At 48.6% G+C, this 2,512-nt stretch overlaps 1 pseudogene across 1 annotated transcript; it reads right to left on the bottom strand.

Moving 5' to 3' along the window:
• Nucleotides 1–440: 440 nt before the first annotated feature.
• Nucleotides 441–2,306, bottom strand: LOC309870286 (cationic amino acid transporter 3 pseudogene; annotated as a pseudogene). Its single transcript has one exon. The product of its transcript is annotated as a cationic amino acid transporter 3 pseudogene (transcript).
• Between the last annotated feature and the right edge of the window lie 206 nt (nt 2,307–2,512).

The following is a 2,512-nucleotide window of genomic DNA, read 5'->3' as shown; positions in this document are numbered from 1 at the left end:
CAGACAGAAAGGGGGGAGCAGGCTCCCTGCTGAGCAAAGAGACCAACGTGGGGCTCGATCCCAGGACCCTGAGACCATGACCCGAGCCAGAGGCAGAGGCTCAACCCACTGAGTCACCCAGGCACCCCAAAAGAAAAACATTTTTTATCAAGTTCTTCTAATATGAATTCTGTAAAAGTCAGTAAGCAGCTACAGACACAAGAGTACAAAGTAAAAAAAAAGTGGGGTGGAGGAGCAAAGACACATCCTTCACTGTACCATAAATATAAAGCTCCATTAGTGTTCCCACACCAGTATCTAATAGGAATCTAGATTTCCATGTGCTCAGGAGTACTCTCCATTATTGTATAGGGGATCAGACATTCACATGTGATGATGTCAAGCCAAATACGTACTGATACTGCTGAGTTCAAGGTCTAGAGTTGGGTCCATAAGCAGGGTTAAGCTACCAGGCTTTGCTGGATCCCAGAACAGAAGTAGAGAGCAAACCCAATCAGCATCCAGACACCAAATCTCAGCCAGGTGCCAGCTGACATCTGCATCATAAGGCAAACATTCACAAAGATGCTCAGGAGTGGGAGGAGAGGCAGAGCAGGGACCTTAAAGGGAAGGGGAGAGGAGCTCTGTGGCTGTCCCCAGATGACCACAGTGATCCCAGAGATGAGCACCAGGAGCAGCACAACCACTGTGATAGGCCATGGGTGTCCAGAAAGCAGACCTGGCCAGTGGGCCAGCACCAGGCAGAGGAGAATCAGCAGCAGAACAAGCAGTGAGGAGCAAACACAGACAACCCGGCCAGAGAGCGGAGTGGGGGTGGGGCTGCCTGGAAAAAATAGTCCCTGTAAAGTCAGCTTCCCTGCTGCAGGTGTGGTCTCCTCCTGCGCCTGTGTTTGATTTCCCCCATCCTTCTCCTGCATCTGTACTTCATTTCCCCCATTCTCCTCCTGCACCTGGGCTTCATTTCCCTTATCCTCCTCCTGCAGCTCTTCTTCATTTTCCTCCTTCCTCCTTTCAGGCTGATACCTGATGATGAGAACACAAAAAGCTACCAAGGAGTAAGATATCAGGGTGCCAACTGACCTCAGGTCCAGAAGATCAGTGAGTCCATAGAAGAATACCATGATTGCTGTGATAATGCCAAGGATCAGAGTGGACAAGATACGGCCATATGTGCCAAAAGTGAACCTGGCAAGGACTGGGAACAGGACACCATCCTCTGCCATCATGTCAATCACCCAGCGTATGGGGAACGTAAAGCCCCAGTCGGTGCTGACAAAAATACTAGAGAAAATTGCAAAAGCGATAACATAGTAGGCAGGGACCCAGCCAACATGGAGAAATGCCTCAGGCAAGGTGCTCCCAGGTTGAAGCTGGTAGTAAGGAACCATGAGTGTAAGTGATGCAGAGACACCAAAATACACAAAAAAACAGATGAGCAGTGAAACCACAATGCCCTTGGGGATGGAACACTGGGGATTGTGTGATTCTTTGACCCTGGTAACAATAATGCTGAAACCTATGAATGCATAGAAACAGGTAGCTGATCCACGGAGAATCCCCTGGAAGCCAAAAGGCATGAATCCTCCAGAGCCCAGAGGGCCCAAGCGAGAGGTGCCATTGAGTCCAGCCTGTATGTAGTCCTCTTCTGTGAGCTTCCAGTTGTGCAGGTCCCCCTTAATGAAGCCAGAGATGATGACAAAGCTGAGAACCAAAAGCTTCACCAATGTAAACACTTCAATAAGTCTGAGGAGGCCATGCCAACCCATATACTGCAGTTCCATGCTGAAAAAAATAAAGATGACAAAAAAGTAGCCTAGATTGTCTGCAATGACTTGGGGAACATACTGTGAGATGGTCTCTTGCTGGGTCTCAGAGATCCGGTTTCCAACGAAGACGTCAAAACTTAAAATCCAGGCCTGCATCATAACAAATGCATCAATAGCAAAGGAGAGGATAAGATTCCAGCCAGTGATGAAAGCCCACAGTTCACCCACAGTGACATAGCTGTAGAGATATGCCGAGCCACAGTGGGGGACCCGGGCACTAAACTCCGCATAGCACAGCCCAGCCAACAGTGATGTTAGACCTGCCACCAAAAAGCAGATCACAGTGGATGGTCCTGCTTGGTTACTGGCCACCTCATTAGCCAGGAAGTACACACCGACACTCACTGTGCGGCCCACACCCAAGGCCACTAAATCCAGAGTGTTCAGTTTTATGCCAGATCTAAATTCACGCACTTTTTTCTCCAGCGGACATCGGCGTGCCAGCCTTTGACCAAACCTGCGAAGCACCTGACGCAGCATTCTAGCTGGAATTGAAGAAGATTCTAAGGATCAGACAGTTGTAGCAAGCCCAGGGAGTCAAAGGTGTGGATCTTGTTAAGTGAGGCTGAGTTAAGCCAAGTTGGGTGGGGACTGCCAGGGTCATTTGCTCAGGCTTCAGAGCTGCAGCTTCATATTTGTTCTTCTTTCTTCTCCTTTTTTTTTTTTTTTTAATTAATTGGTTATTT

Source organism: Mustela nivalis (assembly GCF_964662115.1).
Source record: "Mustela nivalis genome assembly, chromosome: 7".
Classification (NCBI taxonomy): Eukaryota; Metazoa; Chordata; class Mammalia; order Carnivora; family Mustelidae; genus Mustela; species Mustela nivalis.
Note: the sequence above shows the minus strand (reverse complement) of the source record. Positions and strands in the feature narration are given on the sequence as shown.